This window comes from Hemicordylus capensis, chromosome 6, assembly GCF_027244095.1.
Source record: "Hemicordylus capensis ecotype Gifberg chromosome 6, rHemCap1.1.pri, whole genome shotgun sequence".
Taxonomy (NCBI): Eukaryota; Metazoa; Chordata; class Lepidosauria; order Squamata; family Cordylidae; genus Hemicordylus; species Hemicordylus capensis.
This window is the reverse complement of record NC_069662.1, coordinates 56,294,280-56,314,542: the sequence shown is the minus strand read 5'-3', so window position 1 is coordinate 56,314,542 and position 20,263 is coordinate 56,294,280. Positions and strand designations below refer to the sequence as shown.

Below are 20,263 nucleotides of genomic sequence, written 5' to 3'. Positions count from 1 at the left end.
AGCCAAAATTGAACAGCCCTGGCTTATGGTGTCCGTGCCTTATGAGGGCTTCCTTCCCAGAATCCTCCAACAGAAAACAAACCAGGGCAGCCTAAATCGAGGGGTTCCCACCCTTGGGTCCCCAGATGTTGTCTCCCATCATACCCAAGCCACCATGGTGAAGGCCATTAGGGCCAACACAATGGAGCTGTAGTCAAACAACATCTAGAGCTGTAAGGTGGAGACCCTCGGCACAGATGACCTTCCTCAAGAGGAATCCAGGGCCTGTAAGAAGCTGGTAGAAACACATAAGATGCACAGATGTTACCTGAGGGCCAACAAATTCCTCAGAACCACAAACCAGGCAAACAAAGGATGATTGAAGGAAGCAAAATCACCGTTTATTGAAAACCAGCGCTGCTGACGCTCCCAGTACCTAACGGTAAAACCTGAGAGACGTGCCCAGCTGCCTGGGTCACAAGTTTTTATACTTTGGCATAACTACATAGCTGGGCATCAACATTCAGCCCCAAAGAACCAATCAGTTCATTACATTCGTACATATGCTTGCATAGAGGCTGGACTTTGCGCTCTAAGTTTCTATTTCACAGCAGAGAGATAATTAATTAATAGAAGAAGCCTTCACATTCCTAGAACAATACAGTTACTATTCAGGGGAGCCTATCTCTCCCCGCTGCTGCAAACCCCCACTTATTCTGCTCTGGGCAGATAGCTGACTGAACACTTTCTTTTGGTCTGTACTTTTCCATCCCACAGAGGCACTGACTTGCAAACACACTTTCTACAAAGCAATTACAAAGCAGCTTTCTGAAAACGCATTTTCCATTCCACATCTCCCCCCTTAGAAGCCATTTTATGGCTTCTCTTCTTGTGGAACCTTGTATACATAGCCATTATATGGGGGGCAGTTTCTTTTCTTACTATTCTCTCAACGGCCTCTCGTCCCAAAGAGATAAACAGGGGTAATAAACAAAGCATCAATAAACAACCAAAAAGCAATATCAGAACTCCTCCCGCCATGGTTTTCAAACCTCCAAAGTACTCAGACCAATTTTCAAACCAATTGGGGGTGGCTAGGCCTTCCCAGTTCTGGACTGGAACATGAGCTATTTTGCGCATCCGGTCAGTGATTTCCTCTATGGCCTTCCCTTGGTCATTGATCTGGATACAACAATTAGACAGGTTGAATTTTCCACACACACCACCCTCCATTGCTAGCAAATAGTCAAGTGCTAGCTGATTTTGGTACACTGCTGTGCGGAGCTGAGTGTTAGTTTTGGCTAGGCAAGCACGGCTTGTTTGGCTAGTGTTCATAGACAAGCTCGGATGTCCATGTGCTTGAGAGCCTTGGCTCCCCCCTCATGGGCAATGTGGAATAATGTTGTATAATATTTGGCTGGCCTGTTAGCCTTCAGGCCTTCTTCAGATATTTGGCACCAAGTCTTTAACTGTAGCACTCTGGGATGCAGGAGGATCAGGAACAAGAAACCTGCATCACGGCCTTTTCCTCGAACACAAGACAGGGCAGCCGATGGATGTTCCGTCATCATTGGCCTGGACTGGGAATGCAAATGGTGAACCCCCTTCAGGAAGCAGCTGTTGCTGATGATAGTTAGCCTGGTCTGTCACACTGCCGGTTCTTCTGAAAGCTCCTCTCTCTCTCACTTGACCACTGCTTTGGTCTGTAACAGAAAGACATCCCTTTCGGGAGAGACAGTTCAAGGCAATCCTGCTTATGCTAGAAATAAAAGACAGATGCATGTATTACCAATTTCCCTCCCCTGGGTAGGGACAACATGCTGAAACTGAGTTCATGAGTAGCCCAATACAATAAATAAACCTGAGGCTATTTTCAATTTGATCTTTTGGCATTTTCTTTCCAATTTATGTTTTTGTTTTCCTGCTTGCCCTCTTTTCTCCCCCCGAAGTCCAAAACAGAAGATAATGTCCTCATTTACTTCACCTGATGAGCAATCCTGAGCAGGAGGCAAAAACAATGAAAATCAAAAAGAGAAAATAATAATGTTCACATCCATACCCCTTTGTGGGTTTGTGACTATAAAGGCATTAAAATCTGACAGGTCAAACAGTCTTATCACTCGAGAGGCCACAACATAAACTCCAGTGCTCGAACATCCAGCTGTTCTCCCGAAAAGTCCAGAGCGTGTACTACATACGTTTTTTCTTTTCACAACAATCCTTCGAAGCAGGCCAGGCCGTTTAAATAGCTGGCCCAGTGTCACCCAGCAGTGTGGTCGAATGAGGATTCAGACTCAGGTCTCCCTGGTCCTAGTCCAGCACTCTAACCACTACGTTGGCTGCCTACAGACTTACAGACTTCTGTCAGGGCAATCAATTTCCATCCAGTGTATCTGACTTCATGATTTGTCAGTGACATCTGGCCTTTGGGATTTTCACTGCCCCCATCTAAGCCACGTGTAGGTAGTGTTCCAGCTCTCCGTCTTCAGCCTCATCACTAGCAAGCTTGGTAGGGCAACAATATCCTCATAAAAACCTATAAAAGAAATAGTCCTTGCCCCAAACAAAAATACTATACCTTTAAAATCTCTTTTGCGAGGTCTAAAGTCTCATGAAACAAACAGGCTTCTTTAATAATTAAAAAATGCATTGTCCATAGTCTTGCAGAAAAGTGAAGCCTGTGATAAACACAATTTATTATCAAATCTCTAATCAGGAGCTGTGAAAACAGGGTGTGGGTTACAAAAACTTGATCCCTTTTAAAGCTGGGAGGTTTTCCAGGTAAAATGCAAACCGGTCCTTTGGAACTCTCTGCTACTTGGTATATATAATCTGGAGTCCTAAAGTTCCCTGTGAAAGCAAAGCAGGGCTGGCGGTGGGACAAATTTATAAATTTTAAGCCTCAGACCCATTGATAATAGTTTACAGCAAAATCAATTAGCAGAAACATTTCATACATATTGCAAAAATATAAAACAATAACTGCATTTGACTATCTGACTTAAAATCTCTTTTCCTTCTTACCCACAATGACAAGTTGCTGTTCAGAGATCTTCCTTTTCACTCAATATTGGGAGTGAGGAGACTACACTCCAGTCATAATTTAGCATTTGCCCGACTCCATGTTGGAAACACTTTTCCATGTACAGTCTATACAAAAACAACTGAAACAGAGTTAGAGGAATCTAAGAGCCCCCTCTTTTTAGTCAAGCAATTTCATTACAGCCATAGGCCATACAGAAAATATAAAGAAAATTAAAAGTATACATTAATACAAAGCTTTTCTCCAAGCTCTCTTTAGCTCAAGAAAGTATTACAAGTTTGTAATAAGGAAATCACCATAAGCCAATACTTCAGTATAAAATCACATTTAGCAAAAACAATGGCATCTGAATGGCAAGGACACACACACACTCAGACATTTGGGAGAATGGAGTGGACAGAACTCGCCCTTTCTTCAGCATATATATACAACCCAGCCTCTATATAGCAAAGCACCAAAACACTCTCACATATATGACAAAAAACAACAACAACAACACACCCATCAGCAACACAAATAGGCAGAAAGGCAGATTACCCTCTGCATTTTAACAAAATGTGGAATTTCACACAAAGCCTAATAGAAACAGAACTGAACAGAAATAAAGTTCTCAGGAACAGAATCTTCACAGAAGCATCTCTGGGCACCCATAGAAACATACACACATATACACACCCACAGCTCCCCTGAAATTAGCATCAGTCACAGTTAACATTTAAACAAACATTTTTGATGGAAAACAGGGAAGTTCACATTTTAAATATCATTTTAAAAAACACAACAAAATGAACAGCTACATATTTCAAACTGCATTTAAACAAAATAAACTGTGATATAACATTTAAGTCTGTTTAGGGCTTAACCCATGAGCAAGTTAACCAGTCAAACGGAACAAAGAAACCCCAAGAAAACACAGTCACTAGCAAAATGGTCTATAAATCTCACAACTCAACCCACTACATACTTATCATTCTGTTAAAAACTTCCCTTTTGTCAACACCCCGTGTTGGTGTGAGCAGGTGCAGGGACTTGGTGAACTGTCCCTGCCCGGGAAAATCAGTGAAGTCAATTTGGATATACTCAATTAGGGCTGCCTCTACTACCTGAGCCCCAAGGAGCACAACGGGCTCCTTCCTGGCACATGTCACACAACGTGCACAAGCTTTTTCCCTAAGCAGACACGTTGCAGACATGTAGGGATTCCTGCAGTAGCCTTGCGGGGCCATTTCTTCCCCTATGGGTGGACTGATGGTAGTGTTCTACCAAAGCGTGTCCCAACCCTCTGGGCATTGCCTGCCTGCTGTCTGGCTGAAAGGAACCAGACCTAGTCCCTGGCTGATGACTCAGCCATCCTGGTTTCATCCTCTGGGTGTTCTGGGTGCTGTGAGTCCCAGAGATCTGTGGGTTTGAACAACAGGATCCCCTGTCGGGCTGGATCTGCTTGCAGACCCTCAGCCACTCTTTGGGCTGCCTGGTCAGCCCTCCTGTTGCCTTGTGCCTTTCTGCCATCCCCCCTTTGGTAGCCCCTGCAGTGCATAACAGCCACTTGCTGGGTACACCAAACAACCTTGGGCAGGCAGAAGATCTCCTTACTGTGTCTCATCTTCTGGCCCCCTGTGCTGATGGTAACCGGTTTGCCCTCCTTGGGGAGGCCAGGCTGGCAAAGTCTCCTGGCTCCTGCCTCTCGGGGGCCCCTGTGATGGTGGTCTTCCAACACCTGTCCCTGTGGCATCCTTCTGCCAGACTTGTTGTGACCACCGGCCTCCCAGGCAGGAGTTCCCGGTTTCTCGTGGGGCACTCCTTTCCTTCCCTGTGACCCTCCTCTATATCCTGACCTGTTCCTTCTCCTGCTCAACTTACCCATGCCTTCTGAAGTGGTGGCCGCCAAAAGTTAAACTTTTGTCTCTGGCCATGAGCCTTTCCTTGGGCATTCTCTGCCCAAGCCTACTGGAAGGCTCCCGGCTTCATCCTGCGCTATCAGGACTTTGGTGGCCTCCGGTTTCCCGTCCCACCACGCCTTCCACTTCCTTTCTATCTCCTCTCCCCTGTCTGCTGCTTTCCTTCTCTGCTCTCCTACAACCCTGCTTCTCCACCTTCTGTCTGTCCCTCCTTGTCCTACAACCACCCAAACATTACCTTCCTGGCTTCACAACAAGCAACTCCAAACAACATGCCAAACCTTCAGTACTTCACACTTTTCCTTTTCCTTTCCTTAAACCAGCCCCTTTCCATCTGCCTTTCAACAATTAACCAGCCTTTACATCACATGCACCAAATAAACCTCCTGAAACATCTCTACCTCTCTGCACCTTTCCAAGTGAATCTGTGCCAATCTCCTGCAACTTGCACTTCTCCTTTTGAGATTTACCTCCATCTCTGCTGGGCAAATGGTCCCAGCCTGCTTGCCTGGGCCTCTGCCCTCATGTCTACTCAGAGGGTTGCCTGTTGCTTGCAACAGCTCCTGAACCATGGGGAAAGGCATTTGGTCTTAGGGACCAACCTGGTACCTATGTAGGGGTTTAGCCTGGGTCCCCTGTAACTACATTCCACGCCTTCTGGATTCCTAACATCTTCAGAGGGCCAGGATCAAAATGATCCTGCCTTCCTGATTTCTGAGTTGGGGGAGAAAACAAACTGCCTAATTCCCACTGGCCTTGGGGATACGGAACCCCAAGTGCTTCACACGGTCCTGGCAGGCTTGGGCCTCTGGCTCTCGGGACTCTTGTAGCCTGAAGTCCCTCAGAGCCCCCCCAAGCCTGGCTTGAAGCTCTTCTGCATCAACCCTTCCCCTCCCATTGTTTTCCCAGAGGCGTGCTCTCTTACACTCTAAACAAACAGACAGTTCAGAGGGGGGCGGGACACAAACTGCTGGTAGACAGACAAATTCACACTTCGCACCTCCAGTTTCCGCTCTCCTCCCGTCGCCAGGACAGAAAACGTACTCAGGAGTCCCGCCTCTGCCTGTGCAGGGCCACACTCGGGGTGGGTTTGTCCCTACTGGATGCCCCCTCTGCACTCAGCAAAACTCTCAAACTGCACACACACACACACACACACAGCACCTACCCTCCCGTTTCCTCCTCCCAAGAGCCGGTCCTGCTTTCAGGCAGTGCCCCCTGCCTGCAGCGGCTCTGACACAGGGTGGGCTATTCCCTGGCCTCCTACTTGGGGATCCCCAATACTTCACCTGTCCGGACCCCTTGCGTTGGTGTGCCTCGTTCCGCGCCCGTCTTCGGTGGGCTTGGGAGTCTGGGTCTCACGCCGCTGGGGGTCAAAACCTTCCTCCTTTCAAATGGGAGGAGTGGTGCCGAAGGGTTGTTCCCCCACGACGTGAGAAAGGGACCCCCCAAGCAGCCACCGATGTGCAGGTAATCACCAGCAGACCATCCGAGTCTTAACGGCACCAGTTTATGTTACCTGAGGGCCAACAAATTCCTCAGAACCACAAACCAGGCAAACAAAGGATGATTGAAGGAAGCAAAATCACCGTTTATTGAAAACCAGCGCTGCTGACGCTCCCAGTACCTAACGGTAAAACCTGAGAGACGTGCCCAGCTGCCTGGGTCACAAGTTTTTATACTTTGGCATAACTACATAGCTGGGCATCAACATTCAGCCCCAAAGAACCAATCAGTTCATTACATTCGTACATATGCTTGCATAGAGGCTGGACTTTGCGCTCTAAGTTTCTATTTCACAGCAGAGAGATAATTAATTAATAGAAGAAGCCTTCACATTCCTAGAACAATACAGTTACTATTCAGGGGAGCCTATCTCTCCCCGCTGCTGCAAACCCCCACTTATTCTGCTCTGGGCAGATAGCTGACTGAACACTTTCTTTTGGTCTGTACTTTCCCATCCCACAGAGGCACTGACTTGCAAACACACTTTCTACAAAGCAATTACAAAGCAGCTTTCTGAAAATGCATTTTCCATTCCACACAGAAGCACGCAGACAAAGTTTGTCTGACACTCGGGAATCACCACTTGAAGGCATCCCACTTAGGAATATCTATTTCAACATCATTCCCCTTCCCGCATCTGTTTTCCCCCCTAGGGATTTCACAGGGAATGCAATTTCTTCCATTGGAAAGCAGGTGTGGAAGGCCTATCCTTGGGCCGAGTACTTGTGAGTATACATAGCTCTGCCAGAAAGTTGGAATCTTTGCCTTGATGTTAGCCACAGTAATTGTGATTTCGTTAAAATGAAATTATTGGCTGTATGAAATAAGCCAAGAACTTAGCTGACTAGACCAAGACAAACACTTTGCAAGATAGCTCAGCAACTTTGCAAGCAAATTGAAACCTGGACTGTTTAGTTTTAGTTTAGTTTATTTACAGTCAATGACCAAACAAAATAGCTCCTGAACAATAAATTTAAATTTATTTGTAACAATAAATTTAGTTACAAGAATAAAATCAAATAAAATAAATTAAGATCCAATTTGCAAGCATCTTATTTTGCACACCGCAGCACAAAAACATGCAGTTCTGTAAGTAATCTCCTCTTGGCGGTCCGCTAGAACGAAAGTAACATAATGATCATCAGAAAGCCCAAAACATTTCTTCAAATAAGGCTCAATCCAAATAAGGCGAATTGATTCATAAAAGGAACAGTGAAGCAAGACATGAGCTATTGACTCAACTACTTCTACACCACAAGGGTACAGCCAATTCTTTAAAGTGACTCTTTTATATCTCCCCTCTAATACAGCTGAGGGGAGAACATTAAATCTGGACTGTTGGGAGAGCTCCTTTTATGTTCTCAACAACTTTGTAAGTTAACCATGATAAATTTTGCTAAACCTAAGTTGATAGATAGCTCAGAACTGCAGGTTGCTTACCTGTAACTAGAGTTCTTGTGGTCATCTGTCCAGTCACACAGATGGGCTTCTACGCCAGCGTACAGAAGCATCCAGACCCCTCACAAGCTTATCTTTCTTACTTTCTGCCTTCAGCTAGGTAGCTAGGCTCCACCCCCTCCATACACCTTAGTCACATGACCCACACCCTCCTCCTCTGTTCTAGAGTCTGTCGAATAATGCTCTGCAGTGGGGCAGGCTGGGCGGGTGTGTGACTGGACAGATGACCACAAGAAGAACTCCAGTTACAGGTAAGCAACCTGCAGTTCTTCTCAGTGGTCTTTGTCCATCACACAGATGGGTGCATCGCAAGCTCCAGAACCATGGAGGGAGGGGCAGAGCACGAGACACCAAGGCCTTTTGCAAATCAGCCACCTGTATAATAATTAAAGGCAAAGGTATAGAATGGAAACAAACTCAGATTTTATTGAAGACCAACAAGGATAACGCAGCAAACGTCAACATATAACGAACCAGGTATAAGGAGAGATGGAGTAATCAATCGAACACCGCCTGTAAAATTGTTTCCTCAAAGGCGGCATCCTGGTGAGCCCTCACATCTAATGCATAATGCTTTATGAACGTGGAGGGAGATGCCCAAGTAGCATCTGACAGATCGAATTCAGGGAGAGGCCTCTAAGCAAAGGCAGTTGAGGTGGCCACTGCCCTGGTTGAATGAGCCCGCAGCGAGGTTGGAGGATTCTGCCCAGCCACCTGGTAGGCCAATTTAATGGTCTGTACAATCCAGGAGGAGATAGATTAAGATGAAGCCCTATGGCCCTTACAGGGCACTCCATAGGTCACAAACAAGGCCACCGAATTCCTAAACTGTTTAGTGTGATCTGCATAGAAGGCAAGAGCTCACCGAACATCTAGTGTATGCCAGCTACATTCAAGATCTGTCGAGGGATTGGGAAAAAGACTGGCAATAAGATAGGTTGGGATTTGTGAAAGGTAGACACCACCTTGGGGAGGAAAGATACATCAGTGTTCAACACAACCTTTTCCTTGTGAAACCTCAGAAATGGAGGGTCACATCTCAAAGCCCTCAATTCCCCAACTCTCCTGGCCGATGTAATGGCAACAAGAAAGACAATTTTGAGGGTGAGCAGCCTCAAGTCACAAGTTGCCATGGGTTCAAAGAGTTTCCCCATGAGCACTGAGAGTACACATGGCAAGTCCCACGAAGGTGCTACTGATGGAGCATCCAGGTATAGATGAGCTAAGCCCTTCAAAAATTGCTTGACCTCCTTTAGACCAAACAAGCAGGGACTGTGGCTAGGGGCCTCGCGGAATGCCGAGATCGCCACTAGATGGACTCTGACTGATGGCATAGAGAGTCCTGACTTCTTCAAGTATAAGAAGTAAGCCAGTATCACCTTGAGCAGAGACAGTTGAGCCCTGTGTAGTTGCGAACTCTAAGTACTGTTTCCACTTAGCCCCATATGACTTTACTGTGGAGGGCCTCCTACTTGCTGCCAGAACCCCCCTTAACTCTGGTGGCCAGACAGCCGTATTCTCCAAGCCGTTAGACGTAGAGACCGGATGTCCAGATGAAGTATCCTCCCCTCCTGCAGAGTCAACAGCGACAGCAGGAGAGGAAGTCTCAGAAATTGCCTCATGGAAAGGTGGAGGAGGCTAGGAAATCATAGATGACACAGCCACCAGGGGGCTATCAGGATGCCGTCTGCCCACTCCAGCTCCACCTTTTGGATAACTTGAGGCAGAAGAGAAACCAAGGGAAACAGATAAAGGAATTTGCCTGACCGGTTGGTTGTTAATGTGCCACCCAGTGAGCCTATTCCAACCCCTGCCCTGGAGTGAAACTGAGGGCACTGATGATTGTGCTCACCCGCAAAAAGGTCGACCTGTGGGGAACCCCATCTTTCAAAAACAGCATGAAGTACACCTGGATCTAACTTCCACTCGTGAATAGTGTGTCTTGATCGGCTCAAAATATCCGCCACAGTATTGTCCAGAGCTTTGACGTGAAAAGCAGAGAGGTCCATGTGATGTGAAAAGGCCCAGTGCCAAAGATCTAGCGTCAGAGAGAGTAAGGACCGAGAACCGGTCCCTCCCTGCCTGTTGACGTTGGCCTTGGTTGTAGTATTGTCTGTCATAATCAGCACGTGACGACCTCTTACCTTCGGTAGAAAACCCCTCAAAGCTTTGTATACCGCTAAAAACTCCAGACAGTTTATATGATGGAGAGCCTCGTTTTTGGACCAATGGCCGTTTATGCAGAGGTCCTGAAGATGTGCTCCCCAACCCTCTTCCGAGGCATCTTTTGTCACCTGTACTTGGGGGGAGACCTTCCTGAAAGGTATGGATTGCCATATTTTGGAGAGCTAGAGACTGGCAAATTCATTCCGGAGAGCTGGTCTTGTGGTAGCAAGCATGACTTGTCCCCATAGCTAAGCAGGGTCTGCCCTGGTTGCATCTGAATGGGAGACTTGATGTGTGAGCACTGCAAGATATTTCCCACAGGGGATGAAGCCACTCTGGGAAGAGCAGAAGGTTTCAAGTTCCCTCCCTGGCTTCTCCAAGATAGGGCTGAGAGAGATTCCTGCCTGCAACCTTGGAGAAGCCACTGCCAGTCTATGAAGACAATACTGAGCTAGATAGACCAATGGTCTGACTCAGTATATGGCAGTTTCCTATGTTTCCTATGTTTCCCTGATCTGTAAAATCCTGGAGTTGTGGTCCCTTGATGGCCGGAAAAGTCAAGGAACCAGCGTTGCAGAGGTCTCATGCGCAGCCACACGGTTGCCAAGACAGCTGTCATTGAAGCCATGAACCCCAACATCCTCTGTACACTCCTCGCGGGATGAGACGCCTGACTGCCAAGTTGTCTGGCCAAGTGTTGTATATTGCTGATCCGGTCGTCCGGCAAACATATTGTCGCCGACACTGAGTTGAACATGACCCCGAGGAATCTTATGCATTGTGTGTGTTCCAATTGCAATTTTCTGTAATTTATGGACATTCCGAGATCTTTCAATAAGTCACGATCATGTGGAGGTCCTCTAGAAGACGTTCTGGTGACCTTGCGGCCAACAACCAGTTGTCCTAGTATGCAAAAATTTGAATCCGCCTTTCTTGGAGATACCCCACTATGACCACCATGCACTTTGTGTAAATTCTTGGTGCCGAGGAGAGCCTGAAAGGCATGGCTCGAAACTGGAATGTGTCTTCCCCGACCTGAAATATTTTTTTGATATTGTGGATGGGTGTTTTTTTTATGTTGTCGATATTTTTGATGTTGTGGATGTATGGAGATGTGGTAATATGCGTCTTCCAGGTCTATGGACACAAACCACATCCCCTTTGCAAGTAGAGCCAGAATATCTGAGATGGAGATCATCCTGAAATGGCAGTAATGAATGAAAGTGTTTAGGAGACGGAGATCTAAGATAGGTCTTAATCCCCTGTCCCTTTTTGGAATAATGAGAGAAATGACAGTCTTGCAAGTGAGGTGATACTCTCTCTGTCGCCCCCTTGGACAACATGGAGTCTATCTCCGACTGAAGAATTGTTGTAGCAGGAGTAGACCTTCTCCCTGAATGGGGAGGGCATTCTTGAAACTCTGTAGCGTAACCAATTCTGATGATAGTGAGGACCCAGGAGTCCGAGGTTATCACCTCCCACCGGTCCAGGAAAGGTCTTAACCTCGACCCGAGCCAAGGGTAGTCGTGCTCGTTTCTGGAAGGCCCCAGACTTAGATTTCTGCTGTCCTGGCTTGGACTTATGGTACTGCCACTTTTTGTACTGTGGATTGAACTGGGAGTACTAGGGCTGTTGAAAAGAGTGATCATAGACCATGGGCACTGGCTGTCGTTGTTGGTACGTACACTGAGGATGAAAAGGCCTGCCAAACTTGGAGGTAGTTGATGATGAGGTGAAGCACATAGATTTAGCAGTTTCCCTCATTTTCTGCACCTTCTCCATCTTCTCATCAGTCTGAGCCCCAAACAACGCTGAACCATCAAATGGTAAGTCTTCGATCGAAGCCAGGCATGACAACACAAAGAAACAGCTGTGGTCAGAGACCTGGCAGCAGAGTCAGAGGAATTTTTTGATGTATGTAGAAGTTGTCTACTAAGTCTATAACCCTCTTTTTGCAGGGAAAGTATAGTTTCTTGTTGTGGAGGTTGCCGAGACTCTATATGTTCCAACAATTTCTCCCAAAGGAGATGATTATATCTTGACATAAAGGCCTGGTAGTTGGCTATCTTGATCAACATCGCCGCATTAGAGTATAGGCACTTGACCATCAAGTTCAACCTATGGCCTTCCCTGTCTACTGGTGTAGAAAGCATCTTATTCTTTGATCTCGTCTGAGCTGCTTCTACAACTATAGAGTTCAACATCGGGTATTTATGCAAAAAAGTTGTTTCTTCTACCCAAACCCTATAGAAGTTCTCCACTTTCCCAGACACTGCGTGGACAGAGGTGGGTTTCTCCCAAAACCCTTGTGTGATGTCCAACAATGCTTAGTTCATAGAGTTATATAAATATTTGTCATTGTTGTTTACGCCATCCCATCCCATACTCTGTATTAGACAAGCTTTTTTTGGGGGGGGGGAGAAGTTCTCAAAGCAGTTTACATTAATTAGAAAACAAAAGAATAAGGATGGTGGGGGGGAAGAGTTCCTTGTCCCAAAGGGCTCACAGTCTGAAAAGAAACACAAGATAGATACCAGCAGCAGCCACTGGAGGGATGCTGTGCTGGGGTTGGATAGGGCCAGTCAATGCTGCCCAAGGATTGGTGGCGACCCAGGCAAAGCCTAGCTTTGGCACCCCCTGCCCCTGTGCCTGCATGGGCAAAGGAGGCGGGGCAGGTGCCTCCAATCAGGCGGGCAGTCCAATCAGGCGGGAAGTCAGTACCCAGCTGACTGGCCACTTGCTCTCCTCTCCGGATAAAATGAGAAGGAAGCGGATTTAGGTTAGACATTAGGAGGAATTTCCTAGATATAAGAGCTGTTCTGCTCAACAGCGGACCAGTCTGCCTTGCATGGTGGTGAGCTCTCCTTCACTGGAGGTTTTCAATCAGAGGCTGGATGATCACCTGTCAGGGTTGCTGTAGCAGATTCCTGCACTGAGCAGAGGGTTGGACAAGAAGACCTCCAAGGTCCCTTCCAGCTCTAAAATTCTAATATTCTGTATTAAAATGAATTCAAGGCTCTGTGATGTCCCTTTCAATCAACTACTTTGGTCTTGCAAGCCAACATAGCAATGGATTTTCTTTACATGGGTGAATCAGGGAAGGAAAAGCCAGAGGTCTCTTTTAATACTGGAAGCACCTGAAAGTCTTCTTCCAAACTAGTATTATTTATTTATTATTATTTATTTAAAATATTTATACTCCACCCTTCCAGGGCACTACTGCTCGGGGCGGCTCACAACAATAAGATATTATTATTTATTTACACAGTCAGACAGGTGTTATTGACTGGTTTGTTTTATCCAGACATCGAGTCCTTCCCAAGGACCTGGGATGGCTGAATTTTATTATCAATGTTGTTGCTGTTATTATAGATATTGTTGCGGAATATAGGCTGTTCCCAGTAAAGTTGCTTTTTGGAATTGGTTGATGGTGATTTCTGTGGCCCCTATGGTGTTGAGGTGCTCTTCAAGGTCTTTTGGAACTGCACCCAGGGCGCCAATTACCACTGGGATAATTTTGGTCTTTTTCTGCCACAGCCTTTCAATTTCAATTTGTAGATTTTTGTATTTTGTTATTTTTTCCATTTCTTTTTCTTCTATTCTGCTATCCCCTGGTATTGCTATGTCAATTATTTTGACTTGTTTTTCTTTCTTCTCTATTATTATTATTATACAATTTCTATACTGCCCTTCCAAAAGTGGCTCAGGGCAGTTTACATAGAGGAATAACAAACAAGATGGCTCCCTTGAAGGGCTCACAATCTAAACAGAAACATAAGATAGACACCAGCAACAGTCACTGGAGTAATAAAATTAACTAATTTTTTTTGTCAGATTAAAAACTACAATTATTAGGTTCAAATTAAAACTGAAACCTTGGGGAGCACTGCCAACCTCCCACAGACTCTCACCTTGCTCCTCTGTAATGCCAGGTCTGTCCAGAATAAGTCGGAAACTATCCATGATTTGATTCTGGATGAAGGGGCAGACCTGGTATGTATTACAGAGACTTGGTTGGGGGAGGCTGGTGGCCCAGTCTGGTCCCAGCTTCTGCCTCTGGGGTATTCTGTTGAGGAGCAGGTGCGGGAATGTGGGCAGGGAGGTGGAGTGGCTGTGGTCTATAAGACTAATCTTTCCCTGACCAGGATCCCTGTGGAAGTGTCTGACCTTATTGAATTGGTGTACCTAAGTTTGGGGACCAGGGATAGACTGGGACCTCTCTTGGTGTACCGATCACCCCGCTGCCCAATGGAGTCCCTAACTGAGCTGAGGGACTTGGTCTCGGGATTGGCGTTGGAGTCTCCCAGGCTTGTGGTGCTGGGGGACTTCAATGTCTATTATGGGACCGATTTGTCTGGGGTGACTCAGGAGTTCATAGTGGCCATGACGATTTCCCCATTGTCATGGATGGACCACCATCTGGTTAAGGTTGGACTCACAGTCACACCCCACCTTCATAGGGGTGAGGGGCCCATTAGAATGGTCCACCCAAAAAGGTTATTGGATCCAATAGGGTTCCAAGAAGTCTTGGAGGGATTTAGTGTTGGGTCTGCCGGTGATCCTGTTGATGCCCTGGTGGAGAACTGGAACAGCAAGTTCACCAGGGCAGTAGACATGATCGCATGGAGGAGAGGTCTATCATCGGCTACTAGTCGGAGGGCTACAGGCCACCTCCAGCCTCAAAGGCAGGAAGACTCTGAGTACCAGTTGCGGGGGAGTAACAGCAAGAGAGAAGGCATGCCCTCAACTCCTGCCTGTGGTTTCCAGCGGCATCTGGTGGGCCAGTGTGTGAAACAGGATGCTGGACTAGATGGGCCTTGGGCCTGATCCAGCAGGGCTGTTCTTATGTTCTTATGTTCACCTAAGCGTCCTATCTGACCCACCTTAAAATTGGCCCCTTGGTATACGGAAGAACTACAGGGGCTGTAGCGGCGAGGTAGATGACTGGAGCGCAAGTGGAGGAAGACTCAACTCAAATCTGACATATTACAACATAGAGCATATTTGAAAATCTATGCTCGGCAATACGGGCGGCAAAGAAGCGATTCTTTTCAGCCCATATTGCATCCGCAAGTTCACGTCCGGTGGAGTTGTCCTGGGTTGTGAGAGGGGGTTGGGGGTGGGAGGCACTGCTTTGTGGTGGTTCCACTCCTATCTCTCAGGCAGATTCCAGATGGTGTCTCTCGGGGACTGTTGTTCTTCAAAAACTGAACTTCGGTATGGTGTTGTTTAAGATCTACATGAAACCGTTGGGAGAGACCATCCGGAGATTTGGTGCAGGGTGTTATCAGTATGCTGATGACACCCAAATCTATTTCTCCATGTCAACATCATCAGGAGAAGGCATAACCTCCCTAAATGCCTGCCTGGAGGCAGTGATGGGCTGGATGAGAAGTAACAAGCTGAGACTGAATACAGAAAAGATGGAAGTACTCATTTTGTGGGGTCGGAACTCGGGAGATTATTTTGATCAGCCTGTTCTGGATGGGGTCACACTTCCCCAGAAAGGATAGGTATGCAGTCTGGGGGTGCTTCTGGACACAAAACTCTCCCTGGTGTCCCAGGTTGAGGCAGTGGCCAGAGGTGCCTTATCAGCTTTGGCTGATATGCCAGCTGCATCCATTTCTTGAGATAAATGACCTCAGAACAGTAGAATATCTGCTGGTCACCTCCAGACTTGACTACTGCAATGCGCTCTATGTGGGGCTGCCTTTGTACATAGTCTGGAAACTGCAGTTAGTTCAGAATGTGGCAGCCAGATTGGTCTCTGGGTCATCTTGGAGAGACCATATCACTCCTATCTTAAAAGATCTACACTGACTGCTAGTACGTTTCTGGGCAGAGTACAAGGTTTTGGTTATAACTTAGAAAGCCCTAAACAGCTTGGGCTCTGGGTATTTAAGAGAATGTCTTCTTTGCCATAGACCACACCACCCATTGAGATCATCTGGAGAGGTTCATCTGCAGTTGCCACTGGCTCGTCTGGTGACTACTCAGGGATGGGCCTTCTCCATTACTGCCCCGAGGCTTTGGAACACATTTCCTGCTGAAATAAGAGCCTCCCCATCTCTTACAACTTTTAAAAAGGCAGTCAAGATGCATTTGTTCACCCAGGCTTTTAATTAAATACTGTTTTAATTGTGTTTTAATTGCTTTAACTTTTTAATTTTAATTGTTGAAATGGTTTAATCTTTTATTGGCTGTTTTTTTTGTTTTGTTTTGTAAACTGCACAGAGAACTTGTGATTCGGGCGGTATAGAAATTTATTAAATAAAACAAACAAACAAACACTGAGGGAGGGAGCATGGTGAAGCTCTTCAGGGAGGGCGTTCCAAAGCTGAGGGGCCACAACCGAAAAGGCCCTGTCTCTAGTCCCTGCCAACAGGATCTCTGTTAGTGGCGGGGTCATGAGCAGGGCCTGAGATGATGAGTGGAGGGCCCTGGCAGCTTCATATGGGTGAATGCGGTCCGACAGGTACCCCAGCCACAAGAGCTAATGGTGGGAAACAACACTACTGGAGAAAGAGGCATGGCAGCCACAACAGGAGAAGCTGAGCACTTGCAGTTAGCCATAAAAAGTCAATTAAATAGCTCGCTCCTAAACTTGAATGGAAGATTGTTCCTCTTCAAAAGAATGTGGAAAGCATTTGATTGGTCTTTGCAGAGATGGCAAAAAGGGTCGATGCTGCCCCTTGAGCTTGGGCTGACTCCCCAAAGAAAGGTCAGTGCTCCACAAAGAGCAGAAGCGGGCCTCAGATTAAAAATCAGAGTGTTTGTAGAATCACTGTCACTGAAGACTTCCCAGAGAACTTGAGACAAGCCAGATCTCAAGAAATGTGTGGCCTGATGCTGATTCAAGTGATGGAGCTTGAGGATCAAGCCATGTCAACAAAGGAAAGGGCTCGGTTTATTGATTATTTATTTTCAGGTTTATTTTAGGGATTTATGTCCCATGCCATCAAAAGTTATATCAAAGCACCTCATCTACCAGCAGTAACAACATATGCCTGTCCACAGGAGATTAATATCAAAATCCCTGCACCACTGCACTAAAGAGCATCTCTTGAAAGGCTTCAGAGCAAAATCACTACCCTTTCAGGGACACAATATTCCCAAGTTTCAGGTTCGTTCCCTAGAAACCTTTTGGAGGCAGGATCAGCTGTGCCATGCACTGTATCCCTGATCAGAAGATGGCCAACGTTTCATTCTTTTTCTCTTGTGAAAGGTCTCTGGGTAACTTTTTGGTTTGTCAAGCCAGGGGCAGCTCCTGTTTGCTGTCAAGGCACTATATTTAAGATGTGGTCAGAGAGATTTCCAAGGGCTTCTGACCACAACTCTTCAAGAACAAGTCTGCATTTGAGGCCACTGAGTTGGCCTTTCTGTTGCTCTAATGGTGCCCTCTTCTGGCGGAAAGACATTTTGCCTATCAATGCAAAAGAGCCCCAGAACATGTATTAGTTCCAGCTACAGTTCTAGAGATCCATGTTTTCCTCCCCGCCCCCCGCCCCCCCCCCCCCGCTGCTGTTTTTGGACTACGACTCCCAGGCAGTTTTAAACAAAATGTTTTAACCTTTTCCAGCCTGGCTCAACTCCCAGTACTGAAACATATCTGGACCATGGAAAGGGTGATTCTAGAACTAGGAAGGTGTCAAAGACTTCCAGTGGGTAGCAGGGAGCTCTGGTGACCTACGAAATTTAATATTCTGCCTCAGCTATTTATCCCAGACCCCAATTGTATTCACCATCTGAATGCATTTCCTTTTTCTCGTTGCCCTTTTCAGGGATGACTACATAAACACTGGGATGGGTTAAAGGAGAGTTACAAGAAACAACAATAACAGATATTTATATACCGTTTTTCAACAGAAGTTTCCAAAGTGGTTCACATTGAGAAATAATAAATAATTAACTACGATGGCTCCCTGTTCCCAAAGGGCTCACAATCTAAAAAGAAACATAAGATAGACACCAGCAACAGTCACTGCAGGGGAACTGTGCTGGGTGTGGATAGGGCCCGTTGCTCTCCCCCTGCTAAATAAAGAGAAGTTACAGTACAAGAGTGGTGTGAAACACAGGTGCCAGCCACAAGAAGCAAGAGAAAATAGAGCAGAGCTGCAGTCATGGAAGTTATTTGGCTCTCCCGGACACTCACCTGCAACATCCAAGTCCACTTTGTAGTTGATGAAGTGGGTATGAATCGTCCCAAGGGTGTGATCTGCAACTCTATTGCCATAGTTTAGCCCATCACCATAGAAGAAAGATGAGGTTATGTATCCAGTGGCTCGGACTTTGTTTTCAATGGCACCATTTGGATGAAAAACAAAGTCCCAGATATAGTCATAGTTGCCCAAAGTTGCCACAGAACGCAGAACCAGTGCAGTAGCAGGCAGTCCCCCATAGTGGAGGGATTGAAGGTTGGAGTAATGCCGCCGAAAAGGGACCTCTACATTCTGCTCAAAAACACAGATTGAGTTCTTCTGCACCTCTGGTTTCAAGGTCTCCATTAAGTACAGGGCATCGAGAAAAGTAGCAGAGTATGGACAGTCGACCCCCCGGACCAGTGAATACATGAACCTTCCTATTCCAAAACTCCCATCCATGTATCGGGTTGACATCCCACCAGGGCTGTTGGATCCATAAACAGACATGGCATCCTGCACACTGAGTTCATAGACAATCCTTTGGCCCTTGAATGTGATATCATAGATTCATGGTCCCCTGTTCACATCGATCCTGAAGGCAAAACTCCAGGAGGAGGAGACAACCTGGTTGTTTCTCACACTGTAGCGTGGCCCACAAGGCTCATGGGACAAAGGGCCTGATTCCTGATGAGGGAACTTTGGCTCCATTGAGGAAAAACCCCCATCTGGTGAGGCTGTCTTGACTTTTGCCAGAGGCACACGCCCCCCTAGATACTCTCTTTCCAGCTTTGCCAAGCCATTATAATACTGACCATTATAGAATACCTTTGGTACACTCCACTGAGAGATATCCAGACTACTGTGGTCTACCAAGAGCTCCAGTCCCACCGGGTGCAGGAAGAAGCCCTTTGTATTCTGGAACAACGTAAACCAAGTGACTCGATCTCCAGACTGGAACCCCCGAGTGGCTGATGTGAGGCTTTGAAAGTCACTCCCATTATGCCCAAATGCCTCCTTTAGGAAATTGGGTGCCTCAGGAAGCTTCTTGTTCAGCAGGAATTTCCCAATTTCTTCATATTCATTGCCTATTACAGATCTACTATGGTAGGATAACTTTCTTCCATACTTCTGCATGGTCACATCCCGATGGTATGTTGGAGTTGGGAGTGGGCCCACGATGTACTCCGTGATATTTGGATCTGGCTGGTTTCCAAAGTACATCACGGCCAGTGCTTGTCGGGTGGGGTGTGGCCCACCATGATCAAGGAACTTCAGCACCTCTTCTTTGTGAGGAAGTTCCACATCCAAGTAGTAAATGCAGTTATCAGCAGGGTTGGCATGATAAGCATCTACCAAGGGCAATCCCAGGTGGTTCTGTAAGTACTTGACCACCACGTCCATCTCTTCTGCTGACAGGTCAGCAAATACCAGACTCTTGTTGCTGTGCCTTCCATTCAGGGAAGCCTGTGACTTGGCACTGCAGTGGGGAAGCGTCTCCTTCCGAGTCAGCAACACACACACTAAGGCAAAAATAGTAGCCAGAGCAAGCACCAGAAGAATGAGGAGGGCTTTCAGGTTCATTGTTGCAAGGTCCTGAGTGAAGTGTCCACAGCCGTTCTCACAACGAAGACCCCCAGTGGCAGTGAAGCTGCTAGAACTATAGCGGGATATGTTACTCCAGAAATGTGACGAGATTGGGTAGAGGCCAGAAAGGAAGAGGTCACGAGGAGAACTCCCTTCCCTATCAAGAACATCATAGAAGAAAAACATGTGGAGACTCCCTGTGACAGCTACCAGCTGTGATGTTAGTTTAGTCCAGATATTTTCAACCCATTTTTTCACAGACCTCTTGAAAAATGCTTGGGGTCTCAGTGGAGCACTTGATGAAGTTTGTTGTTGTTGTTCTGTAAATCAAAGCACATACAGTATCTCATATATAGCTAAAGAGAGAGAGAGAAATCAAATGCAAGACAAAATGACAAATATTTATATTCTCAACTGTTCTGTGGACTACATAGATGGAGCTCATGGACCAGTTTGAGAACCTCTAGCCTAGTCCATCCAGTGTTTGG

General features: G+C 46.5%; 1 pseudogene; it reads right to left on the bottom strand.

Moving 5' to 3' along the window:
- Positions 1-358: 358 nt before the first annotated feature.
- Positions 359-20,114, bottom strand: LOC128330011 (membrane primary amine oxidase-like; annotated as a pseudogene).
- Between the last annotated feature and the right edge of the window lie 149 nt (positions 20,115-20,263).